At 41.1% G+C, this 19,512-nt stretch overlaps 1 protein-coding gene across 12 annotated transcripts in view; it reads right to left on the bottom strand.

Annotated features, from left to right (window-relative positions):
• The window catches only part of ncor2 (nuclear receptor corepressor 2), a 199,820-nt gene that overhangs the window by 141,519 nt on the left and 38,789 nt on the right, over positions 1 to 19,512 (bottom strand). The window lies entirely within an intron of this gene.

Here is a 19,512-nt window from a genome sequence, read left to right as displayed (position 1 = left end):
TGCTAAGTATGGATGTTCCAACACCAATTAAGTTTTAACGCCAAGGACATATCACCAAACGGCAGCAAGTGCACTTCTAGTGTGGTTGAGAGATGGATTCAAAATGGAGTGATAGGACGAGTGCTCTGTGCTGTTTGAGTAGGCTTCTCCCCCACAACCACTTTGGAAAAGCTCATGGACAAGATCTCCTATCCTTCACGGTGATGAAGAAATTAAAATAAAAGGAGTGGGAAGAGAGAGGCATAATCCTCGTACTGTTTTCATGCCTATTACAATACACATTAATGAGAGAAAATAGATTGCTATAAAACACAGCAGCATATATCCTATAAAGAAGAGATTTTTTGAAGCGGTGAGTGTTTACAGTACCAGATCCCCTGGAGTTGAGCTGGGCGATATGGACAAAAATCCATATTGCAGTAAATTGCCTGAATTGATGCGCTAACCTGGGTTGCCACGTCTAAGGTTTTCCCGCAATTGGGCTACTTTGAAAACAATATCACGGTGTAAATGTATTGGTCGCGGGTTGTGGGTTTTTGGGCTACTTCTAAGTTGCACCGCGGCCGCCATGGCATGTATCTATTTCACTGTGTCCTGCTGCTGACTATCAGGCAATGAGGCAGGCTGTTGCTGAGTGAGTGAGTGGTGGGGAGGGCAGGGGGTGTTCGTGTTGAAAGAGCACTGCAGCATGCAGCTTAGTCCACTATTGACTGAGTCACATGAGTGAGAGAAGACAGAGCAGCACGTGCGCACGTCATGACAACTTTTTACCAGTTGTAGGTCGGCTATTTAACTTGACATTATGCGCAAGTGGACATTTGAAATGGAAGTTATGTAACTCCCTCGTGTGCTTCTATTATGGGGAAAAATCCTCAATGAAGCTGACATTAAATGTGGAGAATGATACATTTGTATCTGTTGGCCATCAAGTAGTCTATAATTGTATATGCTAATGTAGGCTACAATTTGATACAATAAATACATGTTGAAATGACTATATCACTTGAGATTTTGCAAATCAAATAGGTCACTTGTGTAGCCTACCTGGAGCTGGCAAACATTTTAAAAATACGCTATAACTTCAGTGTATTGTTGTTGTAGCCTTGTGTTATTACGCAATTATTAATGGCCAAGTTTAGTTAATTAAATTTGAAGTTGTTGACAAGCATATTCAGTTCATATACAGTACAAGTCAAACATTTGACACACCTACTCATTCAAGGGTTTTTATTTTTACTATTTTGTACATTGTATAATAATACTGCAGACATCAAAACTAGGAAATAACACATATGGAATCATGTAATAACCAAAAAACTGTGAAACAAATCAAAATATATTATATATTTGAGATTCTTCAAAGTAGCCAACCTTTGCCTTGATGACAGCTTTGCACACTCTTGGCATTCTCTCAACCAGCTTCATGAGGTAGTCACCTGGAACGCATTTCAATTAACAGGTGCGTCTTGTTAAAAGTTACTTTGTGGAATTTCTTTCCTCAACGCGTTTGAGCCAATCAGTTGTGTTGTGACAAGAAAGGGCTATCTTCTGTATACCACCCCTATTTGGTAAAAGACCAAGTCCATATTATGGCAAGATCAGCTCAAATAACCAAAGAGAAATGACAGTCCATTATTACTTTAAGACATGGTCAGTCAATCCGGAAAATTCCTCAAGTGCAGTCACAAAATACATCTAGCGCTATGAAGAAACTGGCTCTCGTGAGGACCGCCACAGGAAAGGAAGACCCAGATTTACCTCTGCTGCAGAGGATAAGTTCATTAGAGTTACCAGCCTCAGAAATTGCAGCCCAAATAAATGCTTCACAGAGTTCAAGTAATAGATACATAAACATCAACTGTTCAGAGGAGACTGCGTGAAAAAGGCCTTCATGATCGATTGCTGCAAAGAAACCACTACAAAAGGACACATAAGAAGAAGAAATATGCTTGGGACAAGAAACACGAACAATGGAAATTAGATCGGTGGAAATCTGTCCTTTGGTCTGATGAATCCAAATTTGAGATTTTTGGTTCCAACCGGCGTGTGTCTGTGAGACACAGTAGGTGAACGGATGATCTCCGCATATGTAGTTCCCACAGTGAAGCCCGAGTGGCGCAGCGGTCTAAGGCACTGCATCTCAGTGAAAGAGGCGTCACTGCAGTCCCTGGTTCAAATTGAGGCTGCATCACATCCGGTAGTGATTGGGAGTCCCATAGGGCGGTGCACAATTGGCCCAGCGTCGTCTGGGTTTGGCCGTCATTGTAAATAAGAATTTGTTCTTAACTGTAAATAAAGGTTAAATTAAAAAATTATAAATAAAATCTAGTTTGCGCTTAGTGGGACTATCATTTGTTTTTCAGCCGGACAATGACCCAACACACCTCCAGGCTGTGCAAGGGCTATTTGACCAAGAAGGAGAGTGATGGAGTGCTGCATAAAATGACCTGGCCTCCACAATCACCCAACCTCAACCCAATTGAGATGGTTTGGGATGAGTTGGACCGCAGAGTGAAGGAAAAGCAGCCAACAAGTGCTTGGCATATGTGGGAACTCCTTCAAGACTGTTAGAAAAGCATTCCAGGTGAAGCTGGTTGAGAGAATGCCAAGAGTGTGCAAAGCTGTCATCAAGACAAAGTGTGGCTACTTTGAAGAATCTCAAATATAAAACATATTTTGTTTTATATTTAAGATTTGTTTAACACTTCTTTTGGTTACTACATGATTCCATATGTGTTATTTCATAGTTTTGATGTCGTCATTTATTCTACAATGTAGAACATTGAAAACATATTAAGAAAAACCCTTGAATAAATAGGTGTCCAAACCTTTGACTGGTACTGTATATATAATTAATATTTAATTGAAATTATGACCCGTTCCTCAGTAGCCTATTCCAGCAGGCTATTGGGAAAAACAAGCACTTCTTGTCTCGAAATCGCCAAGCTATTCATGTTGAATAAATGATTCTGTTAATTTGAGCTAAGCAAGATTCTAACTCGTTCAGTTCACATCTTGCCTAGGCTACTATAGACTATCTGAATTAAGATGTAGGCAAATCAGGGGCTACAGCCTATCTGCATCTATCTAAGCAAACCATGGAAAAGTTTAATTACAATCATGAACCCAGATTTCAGTATGTAGCCTATGCCTATTGAGATGTCAAGTCAATCTCGCAAATGGGCCATTTATAACTGTTTCTAGTGATAACATCTTGTTTGTGATAGCCATCTACCACGGCTAACTGCTGTATCCAGACACTCTGTGTTGCGTCATGCTAATGAACAGCCTTATGCCAAGGTATATTGGTCATATATCGTACCCTCTCATGCCTTATTGCTTAATCATAGCAGTCAAATGAGTTAAATCAACATCCACCGATGGGAAATTATTTGGCGAGTTCTCTCTTGCAACATTCAAATTTGTTTATTACTTGATGTCGCAATAATTATTGCTTCTAATGTCATTAGTTACGTTGATATTCCTTAATTGGCTCAATAGCGTTATAGAAAAAGGGTTTATTGTATAAATGTGGCAACTCTTGCTGTGGGAAAAAAATGTACACTAGTTTTCAGGCCTTCTGGGTGGGTTTTGAGTGGTCATGATTGGCTAGACCTGGCATCCCTGGCGCTAACGATAAATGGAACGATAAGTTTATACCATTAATGTGCACCACCGTTTTTTAAATGATCCTGTAACCACAACTAGTTTGATGGTTGCAGCCATCAATTGCCCCATTAACAATTACCCCTATTAGCAAACCTATTTCCATTCCAACTGAATATTTCTCTAGTATAGGCTACTTATCATAATGAACAATGTCAGCAAAATGCCTGCAGAAAGTGATCGGTATGGTCGGTGTCGATCATTTTTGGTGTATCGTCCCTGCTCTACCCTGCAGTCAAGGATTTTGTTTGATTTTACAAAGCAGAGAGGACATTGGATTTAAGCGAACTAGTGGTTAATTTGAAACAATCCTTATCAATAACCTAAACGTCTCAAATACGTGGCTGGGTGGTTATAAAATATGGCAGAATAGAGTGAATGGAGTGAAACGAAACCGAAAGATCACTTTTAGATTCAGACATTCACACACACAAAAGACTGTATTTTGATAGTAGCAGAGACTGGCAGTAGGATACTCATTACATGTGACCTGTGACTCTTGCCAAAATAGGCATTAGGACCCTCGCCATTTCTCTGGGCCTCTGAGGAATGAAGACCCTGGTAGCTCATGTTTCACCACTGCTCTGCAGTCTACACATGGAGGGACAGTGTGTATGGCTGCCAGCACTATGGCCTAACATGATGTGATGCTACAGTGCATTGGCTTTGAGCAACCACCCAAACCAGATCTCTCTCGCCCTCGCATAGATACTACTAGGCCTAAAGAGTAGCAGCTGTAGATCTGAAAACAGTACAATATCACTTCCCAGTAGTCAAGTCATCAGGAAACCCTGCTCCAACCTGCTATGCCTAGGCAATATCAGTTCTCCATTTCAGTTTCATCTTACTTTATGAAATAAATGCTACACAGACAATTGAATAACATACAGTAGGCTATAACAGAGGTAATCTTCAGTTAGCTGATTAAAAAAAAATCTGTCCAAAAAGTTTAAAAACCATATAGCACAGAGCACAGGATTATCTATGAGGGACGGGTCAAAAACAATGTACCAGCCTCATTATTAACTCAGCAAAAAAAGAAACATCTCACTGTCAACTGCGTTTATTTTCAGCAAACTTAACATGTGTAAATATTTGTACGAACTTAAGATTCAACAACTGAGACAAACTGAACAAGTTCCACAGACATGTGACTAACAGAAATGGAATAATGTGTCCCTGAACAGGGGGGGGGTCAAAATCAAAAGTAACAGTCAGTACCAGGTGTGGCCACCAGCTGCAATAAATACTGCAGTGCATCTCCTCCTCATGGACTGCACCAGATTTGCCAGTTCTTGCTGTGAGATGTTACCCCACTCTTCCACCAAGGCACCTACAAGTTCCCGGACATTTCTGGGGAGAATGGCCCTAGCCCTCACCCTCCGATCCAACAGGTCCCAGACGTGCTGAATGGGATTGAGATCCGGGCTCTTCGCTGGCCATGGCAAAACACTGACATTCCTGTCTTGCAGGAAAGCACGCACAGAACAAGCAGTATGGCTGGTGGCATTGTCATGCTGGAGGGTCATGTCAGGATGAGCCTGCAGGAAGTGTACCACATCAGGGAGGAGGATGTCTTCCCGGTAACGCACAGTGTTGAAATTGCCTGCAATGACAACAATCTCAGTCCGATGATGCTGTGACACACAGCCAAAGACCATGACGGACCCTCCACTTCCAAATCGATACCGCTCCAGAGTACAGGCCTCGTGTAACACTCATTCCTTCGACGATAAACGTGAATCTGACCATCACCCCGGGTGAGAAAAAAACACGACTCGTCAGTGAAGAGCACTTTTTATCAGTCCTGTCTGGTCCAGCGACGTTGGGGTTGTGCCCATAGGCGACGTTGTTGCCGGTGATGTCTGCTGAGGACCTGCTTTACAACAGGCCTACAAGCCCTCAGTCCAGCCTTTCTCAGTCCATTGCGGGCAGTCTGAGCACTGATGGAAGGATTGTGCATTCCTGGTGTAACTCGGGCAGTTGTTGTTGCCATCCTGTACCTATCCCGCAGGTGTGATGTTCGGATGTGCTGATACACGAGGTCTGCCACTGCGAGGATGATCAGCTGTCTGTCCTGTCTCAGGCGTCTCACAGTATGGACATTGCAATGTATTGCCCTGGCCACATCTGCAGTCCTCATGCCTCCTTGCAGCATGCCTAAGGCACGTTCACACAGAAGAGCAGGGACCCTGGGCATCTTTCTTTTGGCGTTTTTCAGAGTCAGTAGAAAGGCCTCTTTAGTGTCCTAAGTTTTCATAACTGTGACCTGAATTGCCTATGTCTGTAAGCTATCAGTGTCTTAATGACCATTCCACAGGTGCATGTTCATTAATTGTTTATGGTTCATTGAACAAGCATGGGAAACAGTGTTTAAACCCTTTACAATGAAGATCTGTGAAGTTATTTGGATTTTTACGAATTATCTTTGAAAGACAGGGTCCTGAAAAAGGGACGTTTATGTTTTTTTGCTGAGTTTATATGACTTCTCATTATGCCCATGCAGCTATCTCCCTGACTTTCACCATTTATGACACATTGGGAAAATCTTAAATGGATACTGCTCGCACATCCTCTCTCCTCGCCTCCTTTTCAACACCCATTGGATGAGAACGATAGGGTTGGGCAGTATCCAGATTACCATACCGGGCCATCCCGGGATATACGGTATTACAGGTAGTGCACACAAGGGGTGCTATTATTTATTTTTTTCACGCATAAAAAAGCCCCAAAAACGTCACTTACCAGAATGCTAACAAAATGCTAACAAATACTAGTGAATTCTCATTGTAGATGCAAGGTGAATGCAAAACAAGCACATACATTTTACATTTTTACATTTTAGTAATTTAGCAGACGCTCTTATCCAGAGCCACTTACAGTAGTGAATGCATACATTTCATTTCATGCATTTTTTTTCATTTTCTTTTGTACTGGCCCCCCGTGGGAATCGAACCCACAACCCTGGTGTTGCACACACCATGCACTACCAACTGAGCCACAGGGAAGACATACAGACATTTACTACTAGGACAGACAACCCAGCTCATAAAGTTACGCAAGTATCTGAAAACACAGTTAACAGGACGCACAAAACAAATATTAGGCAGTGGTGAAAAAAGTACCCAATTGTCATACTTGAGTAAAAGTTAAGATACCTTGATAGAAAATGACTAAAGTAAACGTGAAAGTCACCCAGCGAAATACTACCTGAGTAAAATTCTAAAAGTATTTGGTTTTAATTATACTTAAGTATCAAAATTAAATGTAATTGATAAAATATACGTAAGTGTCAAAAGTATAAATCAATTCAAATTCCTTATATTAAGCAAACCAGACTGCACAATTGTATTGTTTTTTTAAATGTACAGATAGCCAGGGGCACACTCCAACACCCAGACATAATTTACAAACAAAGCATTTGTGTTTAGTTAGACAGCAGGGATGACTAGAGATGTTCACTTAAAGTGTGTGAATTGGACCATTTTCCTGTTCTGCTAAGCATTCAAGTTTGTCAGGGAAAATGTATGGAGTAAAAAGGACATCATTTTCTTCAGGAATGTAGTGGAGTAAAATTAAAAGTTGTCAAAAATATAAAAAGTAATGTACAAGTACCCCAAAAACTACAAGTAGTTAAAGTACACCACTGGCAGCAGGGATCTTAATCCAGGAGGGGGATTGTCTCCTGCTGTTACTAAGAAGCTTGATCTTGCAAACTAATGTTCGCCACCTAGCTAACATTAGCAAGTTAGCAAAACCCAGCTGGTGAAAATGTATTTGAGATTGTTAACTTAAATAGTTATAAGTTAAATAGCTGGCAAACATTAGTAGTGAATTGCATACACGTGTAACTTGATGACCTCACTTAAATTACGCTGCAGGAGTGACGCACCTCAAGAATCTCCCATTTTGCTCATTGTGCTTCTTTGCAAACAAACACACGTGACCGGCTCAAACCGCTGTTTTGGGAAACAAGTACCGGTAAGCATCATAATGTAAAAGCTCCATAATGAAAAATGATCTAGCGGGTTATCTGCTTTATCTATTACCTAGTGCACAAGTTGACAGCAGGTATTTATTTAAAAAGTACTAATATTCAAAACTCTAAAAACATCACTTACAAGTACTAAGGAATCATCATCATCATAGACAAAGCTAACTAAATGCTAACTAGCACGCTGAACATTTTGTACAGTTTCTGCCCTAAACTACACAAGCATATAAAGTAACTCAAAAACGCTACTCACAGTTTGATGCACACACAAAACAAATATTAGCCAGCAAGTCTCTTGATCCAGGAGGGGATTCTCTGCTGTTACCAAGCAAATGCTTGATTTTGGATGAAGCTAACCACTTAGCTAACTAGCTACTAAATTAGAAAACCAAATGCACAACTGCAGAGCATTTAGCACATTTTAGACAGTTAACTTAATTGTTATCAGATATCTAGCTGGAAAACATTGTTGTGAATTTTATACAAAAATTAGATAACTTGGTGCATGCTGCACGACAGTGAGTGACTCACAATGCTCCGGTCTCTTGTCGTTGTGTGCTTGTAAACAAACACCACGTGACAGGAAACTACCATGAGCAACATCATGTTCTTTATCTACTAACTTATGGCACAAGTTGACTGCAGGTATTTACTTAAACAAGAACTACAAATATTCAAAAGTATTTTTTTTAAACTTTAAAGAAATAGTTTCAACGGTATACAAGTTATTGAAAAACCACCCCGTGGCTTTTTCCAAATATCCCGTTATACAGTATATACGGTATTCCGTCCAAGCCTACAGAAAGCCAGAGGTCCCTGCCCTTTAACCTTCTCCTCCAATGGGTTTTGCGGAAGCGAGGAGAGAGGACGTGAGGAGTATGCAATTGAGCTCCTAATGAGGAGCAATATCTGGCCTTCCTTCCTGTCTCACTATCTGCCACACAGTTTCATTTGATTTCACAGTCACGCAGCAGCACGAAACCCTGAGCGTGGTTCTGCTAGTGAGGAACAGTGGGGCTTTATGCACACACTGAGATGCCATGAGACGAGACAGGCACACAGCGGTCTCACACCAGTCTCCTGGTGCCTCACTCACTCTAACTGGCATAACACAGATCAATCTCCAAACAGATACTTGAAGCATTACAAGCAACATCTGCAAAGTCCCATTCTCAAAGACCCAAGTATTTATAATTCTCTTATGATCACACCTGCAAAGCTTGAATACATTTTTATTTTAAAAATGTAAAAATGTATTCCCAGCCGCCTTCCCCGCAGGAGGCCTTTTGCCTCTGTAGGCCGTAATTACTCTTGGACAATGTATTGGATTATAGGCAGTAATGTTAACCTAGATAATACAAAAAAAATAAAAAATCCTAATATCCATATCAATACTGGAAACAAACATTTCAACAATATCTTTTTGTTACATTTTAGAATGAATGTGAACAACAGCGTCTTTTTATGAGACTGGCTATATCAGTGGTGTCACGATACCAATATTTTACTAATGATTTTATACCAGGCCAAGTATCATATCACGAAATCAAGTAATCAAATCACGGGGGGGGTTAAGTGGCCTAGCGTCCTGTTCACCCCTTCCCCCCGACACTTGTTCCCAATTTCAAAACTTTATGCGCATGTGCTACACAAACAACCTGTCAGTGATATTCACACTCCTACTCAAAACAACACATTCAATTTAACTTCACACTGTACAATAGAAAACTGCATAGAATGGCTGATTTGCTCATATTTGCAAAGGCCTACCTGTGATTTGGCTGGAGAAATGAGAAGATGAAATATACATGCATAATGATCTGCATGTCATCTGCACAAAACCGTCTTTCCTCTTCAGTTAACAGTAGAGGTCAACTGATTAATCGGCATGGCCGATTAATTAGGGCCGATTTGAAGTTTTCATAATAATCTGTATTTTTGGACACTGATTACATTGCATTCCAAGAGGAAACTGTGTGGCAGGCTAACTACCTGTTATGCGAGGGCAGCAAGGAGCCAAGGTAAGTTGCTAGCTAATATTAAACATCTTATAAAAAACTATCAATCTTCACATAATCACTAGTTAACCTGTTATGGCTAGGGGGCAGTATTTTCACGGCTGGATAAAAAAAACATACCCAATTTAATCTGGTTACCACTCCTACCCAGTAACTAGAATATGCATATACTTATTACATATGGATAGAAAACACTCCAAAGTTTCTAAAACTGTTTGAATGGTGTCTGTGAGTATAACAGAACTCATTTGGCAGGCAAAAACCTGACAAGGTTTCAGGCAGGAAGTGGCCTGTCTGACAAGGTGTCGTTCTTCTTGTCTCTGTTTATTGAAGAGTGAGGATCTTAGCTGTCCCGTGACACTTCCTACGGCTGCCATAGGGTCTCAGAAGGCGGTAAAAAGCTGAATCGTGGCTTTGCAGGCTCTGGCTGAAACAAAGTAGCGCGTTTGGGTAGTGGCTGGTTACAGTACTGTGAGACTCAGGCTCGTGCCCGCGTCGACCGAAAGCTTTGTTTACTTTCCTCAGTTTAGCTAAAAGGAGATTCCTGGTCGGAATATTATCGCTTTTTTACGAGAAAAATGGCATAAAAATGGATTTTAAACAGCGGTTGACATGCTTCGAAGTACGGTAATGGAATATTTCGATTTTTTTTGTCACGAATTGCGCCATGCGTGCGACCCTGATTTACCATTTCAGATAGTGTCTGGGACGCACGAACAAAACGCCGCTATTCGGATATAACGATGGATTATTTTGGACCAAACCAACATTTGTTATTGAAGTAGCAGTCCTGGGTGTGCATTCTGACGAAGACAACAAAAGGTAATCAAACTTTTATAATAGTAAATATGATTATGGTGAGTGCTAAACTTGCCGGGTGTCTAAATAGCGAGCCCGTGATGCCTGGGCTATGTACTTAGAATATTGCAAAATGTGCTTTCACCAAAAAGCTATTTTAAAATCGGACATATCGAGTGCATAGAGGAGGTCTGTATCTATAATTCTTAAAATAATTGTTATGCTTTTTGTGAACGTTTATCGTGAGTAATTTAGTAAAATGTTAGCGAATTCCCGGAAGTTTGCGGGGGTATGCTAGTTCTGAACGTCACATGCTAATGTAAAAAGCTGGTTTTTGATATAAATATGAACTTGATTGAACAAAACATGCATGTATTGTATAACATAATGTCCTAGGGTTGTCATCTGATGAAGATCATCAAAGGTTAGTGTTGCATTTAGCTGTCTTCTAGGTTTTTGTGACATTATATGCTAGCTTGAAAAATGGGTGTCTGATTATTTCTGGCTTGGTACTCTGCTGACATAATCTAATGTTTTGCTTTCGTTGTAAAGCCTTTTTGAAATCGGACAGTGTGGTTAGATAAAGGAGAGTCTTATCTTTAAAATGCTGTGAAATAGTCATATGTTTGAAAAATGGAAGTTTTTGTATTTTAGAGGAGTTTGTATTTCGCGCCACGCCCATCATTGGATAATGGAGCAGGTGTTCCGCTAGCGGAACGTCTAGATGTAAGAGGTTAACTACACATGGTTGATGATATTACTAGGTTAACTAGCTTGTCCAGCGTTGCATATAATCAATGCAGTGCCTGTTAATTTATCATCGAATCACAGCCTACTTCGCCAAACGGGGGATGATTTAACAAAAGCACATTCATGAAAAAAGCACAATCGTTGCACGAATGTACCTAACCATAAACATCAATGGATTTCTTAAAATCAATACACAGAAGTATATATTTTTTAAACCTATTTCACTAAAAGAATAAACGTTTTGTTTTCAAAATGATACTTTCCGGATTTGACCATATTAATGACCTAGGTCTCGTATTTCTGTGTTTTTTTGTATTATAATTAAGCCTATGATTTGATAGAGCAGTCTGACTGAGCGGTGGCAGGCAGCAGCAGGTACGTAAGCCTTCATTCAAACTTTCATGCGTTTGCCAGCAGCAATTAGCAATGCTTGAAACACAGCGCTGTTTATGACTTCAAACCTATCAACTCCTGAGATTAGGCTGGCAAAACTAAAGTACCTATTAGAACATCCAATAGTCAAAGGTATATGGAATACAAATGGTAAAGAGACAAATAGTCAACGCGTCATAATTCCTATAATAACAACAAACCTAAAATTTCTTAACTGGGAATATTGAACCACCAGCTTTCAAATGTTATGAGCAAGAAACTTAAACGTTAGCTTTTTTACATGGCACATATTGCACTTTTACTTCATTTTCCAACACTGTGTTTTGCATTATTTAAAACAAAATGAGCATGTTTCATTATTTATTTGAGACCAAATAGATTGTGTATTATAATACGTTAAAATAAAAATGTTCAATCGGTATTGTTGTAATTGTCATTATTACAAATAAATAAAATAGACACACACACACACACACACACACACACACACACACATACACACAAATAAATATACATGAATACATACATAGTTGAAGTCAGAAGTTTACGTACACCTTAGCCAAATACATTTAAACTCAGTTTTTCACAATTCCTGACATTTAATCCAAAGTAAACATTCCCTGTCTTAAGTCAGTTAGGATCACCACTTTATTTTAAGAAAATTAAATGTCAGAATAATAGTAGAGTGAAGGATTTATTTCAGCTTTTATTTCTTTCATCACATTCCCAGTGGGTCAGAAGTTTACATACACTCAATTAGTATTTGGTAGCATTGCCTTTAAATTGTTAAACTTGGGTCAAACATTTCAGGTAGCCTTCCACAAGCTTCCCCACAATAAGTTGGATGAATTTTGGCCCATTCCTCCTGACAGAGCTGGTGTAACTGAGTCAGGTTTGTAGGCCTCCTTGCTCGCACACACTTTTTCAGTTCTGCCCACAAATGTTCTATAGGACTGAGGTCAGGGCTTTGTGGTGGCCACTCCAATACCTTGACTTTGTTGTCCTTAAGCCATTTTGCCACAACTGTGGAAGTATGCTTGGGGTCATTGTCCATTTGGAAGACCCATTTGCGACCAAGCATTAAATTCCTGACTGATGTCTTGAGATGTTGCTTCAATATATCCACATAATTTTCCTCCTCATGACGCCATCTATTTTGTGAAGTGCACCAGTCCATCCTGCAGCAAAGCACCCCCACAACATGATGCTGCCACCCCCGTGCTTCACGGTTGGGATGGTGTTCTTCGGCTTGCAAGCCTCCCCTTTTTTCCTCCAAACAAACAATGGTCATTATTGCCAAATAGTAATATTTTCATGGCTACAGACGTGAGTGCTACGAGTCGGTAGTCATTTAGGCAGGTTACCTTAGTGTTCTTGTGCACAGGGACTATGGTGGTCTGCCTAAAATATGTTGGTATTACAGACTTCGACAGGGAGAGGTTGAAAATGTCAGTGAAGACACTTGCCAGTTGGTCAGCGCATGCTCGCAGTATACGTCCTGGTAATCCGTCTGGCCCTGTGGCCTTGTGAATGTTGACCTGTTTAAAGGTCTTACTTACATCAGCTGCGCAGAGCGTGATAACACAGTCGTCTGTAACAGCTGGTGTTCTTATGCATGTTTCAGTGTTATTTGCCTCGAAGCAAGCATAGAAGTAGTTTAGCGCGTCTGGTAGGCTCGTGTCACTGGGGATGTAATGGTTTGCAAGCCCTGCCACATCCGACGAGCGTCAGAGCCGGTGTGGTTCGATTCCATCTTAGTCCTGTATTGATGCTTTGCCTGTTTGATGATTCGTCGGAGGGCATAACGGGATATCTTATAAGCTTCCGGGTTAGAGTCCCGCTCCTTGAAAGCGGCAGCTCTAGCCTTTAGCTCAGTGTGGATGTTAACTGAAATCCATGGCCTCTGGTTGGGGTATGTACGTGCGGTCAATGTGGGGACGACGTCATCGATACACATTGATGAAGCCAGTGACTGATGTGGTGTACTCCTCAATGCCGGAAGAAATCAGAAGAATCCCTTAACATTTTCAAGTCTGTGCTAGCAAAACAGTCCTGTAGCTTAGCATCTGCTTCATCTGACACTGGCGTTATCAGATTGAATTTTTGCTTGTAAGCAGGAATCAGGAGGACAGAATTATGGCCAGATTTGCCAAATCACGTCTTTGTGTGTGGAGTAAAGGATGCACATTTAACATGTTGATAGAAAAGTGGTAAAATGGATTTAAGTTTCCCTGCATTAAAGTCCCCGGCCACTAGGAGCACCGCCTCTGGATGAGCGTTTTCCTGTTTGCTTAGTGCCAGCAGCGGTCTGTGGTGGTACGTAGACAGCTACGAAAAATACAAATGAAAACTAAGTAGATAGAGTATATCATGATAAGCTGTAGACCACACTACCTCAGGCAAGCAAAACCTCGAGACTACCTTAGATATCGTGCACCAGCTGTTGTTTAAATATATACATAGTTCCCCCCCCCTGTCTTACAAGACGCCGCTGTTCTATCCTGCCAGTGCAGCGTATAACCAGCCAGCTGTATGTTGATAATTCAGCCATAGGTCGTCAATTTTATTTTCCAATGATTGCATGTTAGCTAGTAGAACGGAAGGCAGTGGGGGTTTATTCGATCGCCTGCGAATTCTCAGAAGGCAGCCTGACCTCTGTCCTCTTTTTCGCATCATTCTCGTCATGCAAATGACAAGGACTTTGGCCTGTTCCCAGGAAAGCAGTATGTCTTTCACGCCGGGCTCTTCGGACTCGTTAAAGGAAAAATAGCTTCTGCCAGTTCGTGGTGAGTAAACACTATTCTGATGTCCAGAAGTTATTTATTTTCGGTCATCAGAGACGGTAGCAGCAACATTATGTACAGAATAAGTTAAAAAAATAAGTTGCCAAAACACATTTGGTTAGGAGCAAGTAAAAAGCCATCTTCTCCGGCGCCATGATACATCTTAGGTATGACGCTACAGGCTTGGCACCCCTGTATTTGGGAAGTTTCTCCCATTCTTCTCTGCAGATCCTCTCAAACTCTGTAAGGTTGGATGGGGAGCGTCGCTGCACAGCTAATTTCAGGTCTCTCCAGAGATGTTTGATTGTGTTCAAGTTCAGGCCCTGGCTGGGCCAATCAAGGACATTCAGAGACTTACATTTACATTATAGTCATTTAGCAGACGCTCTTATCCAGAGCGACTTACAGTAGTGAATGCATACATTTCATTTCATGCATTTTTTTTTGTTTTTGTACTGGCCCCCCGTGGGAATCGAACCCACAACCCTGGCGTTGCACACACCATGCTCTACCAACTGAGCCACAGGGAAGACCGTTGCAGAGAATCTTGTTTCTCATGGTCTGAGAGTCCTTTAGGTGCCTTTTGGCAAACTCCAAGCGGGCTGCCAGGTGCCTTTTACTGAAGAGTGGCTTTAGTCTGGCCACTCTACCATAAAGGCCTGATTGGTGGAGTGCTGTTGAGATGGGAGAACATTTCAGTAGGACAACCATCTCCACAGAGGAACTCTGAAGCTCTGTCAGTGGCCATCGGGTTCATGGTCACCTCCCTGACCATGGCCTTTCTCCCAATTGCTCAGTTTGGCCGGGGGGGCGGCCAGCTCTAGGTAGAGTCTTGGTGGTTCCAAACTTCTTCCATTTAAGAATGATGGAGGCCACTGTGTTCCAGGGGACCTTCAATACTGCAGAGATTTGTTGGTACCCTTCCCCAGATCTGTGCCTCGACACAATCCTGTCTCGGAGCTCTACGGACAATTGCTTCGACTTCATGGCTTGGTTTTTGCTCTGACATGCACGGTCAACTGTGGGACCTTCTATAGACAGGTGTGTGCCTTTCCAAATCATGTCCAATCAATTGCATTTACCACAGGTGGACTCTAAACAAGTTTTAGAAACATTTCAAGGATGATCAATGGAAACAGGATGCCCCTGAGCTCAATTTCAAGTCTCATAGCAAAGGGTCTGAACACTTATGTAAATTCGTTTCGTTTTTTTCTACCTGCCGCCCCAGGTAGCCTACAGTGGTTCCTCCTTTAAAAGTTGCGTCATACCGCGGCACACCCTGCGTGCTGCTGCAGCATTCTGTGGCACGTCATTTAATTCTCAGCCATTTCTTCTGTTACTGCAAGTTATTGCTAGTTTGACCATCAGAGGGCATCTTTGACAAGCATTTGATAGTATTCCTTATTGGCATTACCAGAGAACATAAAACTTTTTTTGTAATAACATAGTATATGGGATAGATTTTAAGAAATTTGGCTTAATTAATTGAATTAATATTATGGTGATTCCATTCAAAGAAAAATTGTCTGTTTGTAAATTCCGACCGTTTCGCTCTCGGAGCGCACACTGGACGTTCGGGATGAGGAGTAGGGTTGATTTGAGCGTTCTGGCCTTACAACGGCAGTCAAGCACCCAAGCTAACGTTGGCTAGCTACTTCCAGACACAAATGAGACCATTCTGACCATTTTACTCGGCCTAGCAGAGCTAGTAAGGCAATTTTCATGTTAACCAGAGCGTTGGTGACTGTAAATGTGCTGCTGGAAACAATTTAATTGAGCTTTTTTTCCGCTGTTTACTGACACCAGACATATTCAACGGGTGTTGAGCACTCGTAAAGTAATTATTCTGCACTCTGGTACACTCAGACGAGAGTGCTCTGAAATCCGTGTAGATAGTAGGCTGGGCACACTACATTTTTAACAACGTTCTTTTCTGCTAAAAACTAGTTAATTGTATCCGCCATGGAGCCCAGTTTCATAATATGACCATATTTCCCAACTGCTTGCCATCGTTTTGAAGTAATTGTGGGGGGAGGGGGAGGCCTTATTTTAGTGCATTAGTTCTATTAAGCACCGTGGCACCAACTCGCCTTCCGAACGTTCTATTCCCATCTTATTGTTCAACGTCACAATGCCTGCTTCGCTATTGTTGGCAATGAGACCTGCTCACATTGTTTTATAGTTAAAATGTAAACAACAAAATGTAAACAAAAAAATGATATTGGAACTCTGCGGTCTTCCCATTGTTTCCTATGGGGGAAAAATAGGCAGGTCTGTCTATTTCACCAAATATCTCGCAATGTGTATATTTCGATTTTTTTCAAGTCGGGTGTAACCGGTGTGAAATGGCTAGCTAGTTAGCGGGGTGCGCGCTAATAGCGTTTCAATCGGTGACATCACTCGCTCTGAGACCTTGAAGTAGTTGTTCCCCTTGCTCTGTGGCTTTTGTGGAGCAATGGGTAACGATGTTTCAAGGGTGGCTGTTGTCTGTGTGTGCAGAGGGTCCCTGGTTCGAGCCCAGGTAGGGGCGAAGAGAGGGACGGAAGCAAAACTGTTACAAGGGCACCATTTTAAAATCAGGAGAATCTCCTCTTTGTAATTATTTAAGTCTGGGCAGTGAGCTCATTTGTCATCGATCGCTAGACAAGAAATAGTCCGAAGTTATACTTTTTTCCCTACTTTTTCATTACACAGACATAAGCACAGTTGACACCATCGAGGTGCGGATGTTTACTTTCTACACAAGTTTTTTTTTTTTTTTGTTTCGTCCGACGAAAGGATTGTGGTAAATTAAAAAAGGGATACATTTATGAAATTCTAAGCATCACTCCAGTCAAAACAGGCGCTGCGAACATTCGATTCCATTAATTTGCTATGGGCTCGCACTAGTGTTCCAGTTTAGCTAACGTTCTTAAGCCATTTTTCAGCCTTGGGTGAATTTTGACTCGTTCTATTGTCCAGCCTATAGATAACCAGAGTGAATTGGCGAAAGCACCCGAATGTCCATTGAGAAAGCACAATGACGATACCATTTAGCTAAGCTAAGAATGACGAGAATAATCAAGTCAATAAACGTTGGGTAGTTAGATAGCCTATAGTTAAAATACTGGCAAGTTTGATGTATAACTACTAATGTTAGGTAGCTAGCTAACATAGCATATCATTACAACAGTATGTACTGGTATGTGGTTCGTAAGGACAGTGTAGCTAACAAATTGTCAGCCAACATAACGTGTAAGGTAACTTATTTGAAAAGTCATTACTTTATTACATTGAGTAGCAAGCTACCCCTTGGTCGTTAGGTCGAATCTGGTCTGTGATGGGGGGGGGGTTCACACCTAGCTCGGCTATTAGACTATTATTTAGTAAAGGTTGAATAGTCTATTGTTCAGCTATTAGCCCTCCTCCCCAACTTGCAACAAATTGCTGTTCCCATCTCATTCCTTTCCATTTTCCACACGTCATCATTCTGCTCCGGAGTGGCTCACTTGTGGGCGTGCTGGCAGGATATGGCAGCATCTTCGGTTGTGCGTCAAGAATTCTGCATACACTAGCATGTTTGTATTAAGGTGTGGTTATTCACAGGCAAATTGTTATATGCTATGGAGGTGCATTTAGGTATTTTTGTCGAGAGCAAAACCTTTATTTTCAATCAAAAATAAATTGTTCTGAAAGCAACTTTTTTCCAACACAAAGGAAGTCAAAGTGGACACCTACGAAGATGGCATCTCAGGTAAGCAGCACTGGGATGTATTATCATATCCTAAAAATGACATCTGCTGCTTTAGATTGAACGGTCATATTTCAATTACTGTTTTCATATCTATAAAAAAATAAGCTGTTTTCTTTACTTTCAGAGAGCGAGCTGACCAAGGGGTGGAAAATGAAGATATTGCCAGATGTTCACTGTCCGAGGAACAGGCCGTGGAAGCTTTATTGCTGGCAAAAGTGTCCATAACCAGAGGTAATTAAACTGTAATGTGTTATTTTTCTCCATCTCTGCCTGTCTTGTTGTACATGGAACCTGTCTCACATGCATTAATAAAAACAAACTTGACTTCATTAGGGTAGGGGGCACTATTTTCACCTCCGGATGAAAAGCATGCCCAAAGTAAACTGCCTGCTACTCAGGCCCAGAAGCTAGGATATGCACTGTAAAGTTTCCAAAACTTTTAAAATAATGTCTGTGAGTATAACAGAACTGATATGGCAGGTGAAAACCTAAGAAAAATCCATCCAGGAAGTGGGATTTTTTTATTTTTGTAGTTTTCTTTTGAATTCCATTACAGTATCCATTGACTTAGGACTCAAATTGCACTTCCTATTGCTTCCACTAGATGTCAACAGTCTTTAGAAATTGTTTCAGGCTTGTATTCTGAGAAATGAGGGAGTATGACCACTTTGAATGAGTGGACCATTCAGTGTCCGAGGGCTTTCATGCGCACGACCGAGAGCACGACTTTCTTGTTTTCCTTTTATATTGACGAAGCTTTTGTCCGGTTGAAATGTTATTGATTATTATGACTAAAAACAACCTGAGGATTGATTCTAAACATCGTTTGACATTTTTCTACGAACTTTACTGATACTTTTCGGATTTTTCGTCTGTCTGTTGTGACTGCCTTTGAGCCTGTGGATTACTGAACAAAATGAGTGAACAAAACGGTTTTTGGATATAAAGAGAGACTTTATCTAACAAAACAAACATTTATTGAGTAAATGGGAGTTTTGTGAGTGCAACCATACGAAGATCAAAGGTAAGTGATTAATTTTATCGCCATTTCTGGCTTGTGTAACTCCTCTACTTGGCTGGTAACTGTTTGTAATGATTTGTCTGCTGGGTGCTGTTCTCAGATAATCGCATGGTATGCTTTCGCCGTAAAGCCTTTTTGAAATCTGACACCGTGGTTGGATTAACAAGAAGTTAATCTTTAAACCGATGTATAACACTTGTATGTATCTTCATTTCATTTCATCCCTCTCCCTAAATCCTCTAGGTTACATCAGCTGTTTTGGTGAACCCCTCCCGCATCTGAACTGGCTGACACAGAGGGCACAGCATGGTCATAAGTGAGATGTCACTTGGTCAGGTCAAAAGGAAGTATTATTA

This window comes from Salmo salar, chromosome ssa24 (genome assembly GCF_905237065.1).
Source record: "Salmo salar chromosome ssa24, Ssal_v3.1, whole genome shotgun sequence".
In the NCBI taxonomy this organism is placed as follows: Eukaryota; Metazoa; Chordata; class Actinopteri; order Salmoniformes; family Salmonidae; genus Salmo; species Salmo salar.
This window is presented reverse-complemented; position numbering and strand designations above follow the sequence as displayed.